Below are 1,064 nucleotides of genomic sequence, written 5' to 3' on the forward strand. Positions count from 1 at the left end.
TGACATAACCTATTCATGATATCCATAAATTATGTTGGAGAATTCGTTAATCGAAACGACGTTACAATAAACTCGTAGTGTCCGTACCGCGTCTGAAACATTGTCTTAAGGATGTCTGCCTCCTTCACTTTTAACTGATGGTAGGGTTATCTGAGATCTATCCTGGATAACCAACTAGAACCTTCAAATTAATCGAAAAGATCATCAATCCATGGCAATGGATATCAATTATTCACCATAAACTTGTTCAACTCATAATAGTTTATACACATTTTGATATCACCGTCTTTCTTCTCCAAAGAACAATACATGTGGACCCTAAGGAGAAACACTCCACATAAAACCTTTGTTGAGGGTTTATTTCATGGGACATTCTTTTTTCCGTCTTGGACGGCGCCAGATGATAAGGTGATTTTGTGACGGATTGTCCTGCTGGTACTAATTCTATATGAAATTCTACCTCCCAATCAAGTGGTATTTGTCAAACCCTCAATTTTCAACTAATGGGGTTTTACCACGAGATGGGGGACATAACAGGATCCAGCTCATTGTTATACCAAACATTCGTACAAAGTAATTAACTATCATTTAAGAATCACTCAAAATAGGAGAAAATAAAATAAACCAAACAGTTAAAAAGTTTTGCGGAAGAATTTAAATAAACATTTAGAAAATAAACCAAGTGCTCAAAGTCTCACAACCAATCTCAAACCAAACTTTGGAAAATAATAAATGTCTAAAACAAAATGTTCAACTCCAAAGGATGTGCCTGTAGCATGAATCCAACAAAGTACTAGCGACCTAACAAGTATAAATACTCATGTGTCAACACGTGGGGGTGAGCTTCTATAGTTATAAATGAAAAAGCAATGTAGTTAGGTAGCTAGCCTATTCACATGTTACTAGACGGTTCAGTGGAAGCTGACTGTTGGTTTCCTTTGTACCAGGTCTATCACAAAGTACCGGCAATGATAGGTCACTGTTATACCAGTTTGTACAACCTTCAGTCGTGCTAGAGCGACTAGCCCGAGTGGGGTTTGTCAAACCTAGTAGTACTATTCAAA

This window comes from Bidens hawaiensis, unplaced genomic scaffold (assembly GCF_021521415.1).
Source record: "Bidens hawaiensis isolate Kalapana, Puna unplaced genomic scaffold, B.hawaiensis_p1.1 tig00071205_1, whole genome shotgun sequence".
NCBI classification, from domain to species: Eukaryota; Viridiplantae; Streptophyta; class Magnoliopsida; order Asterales; family Asteraceae; genus Bidens; species Bidens hawaiensis.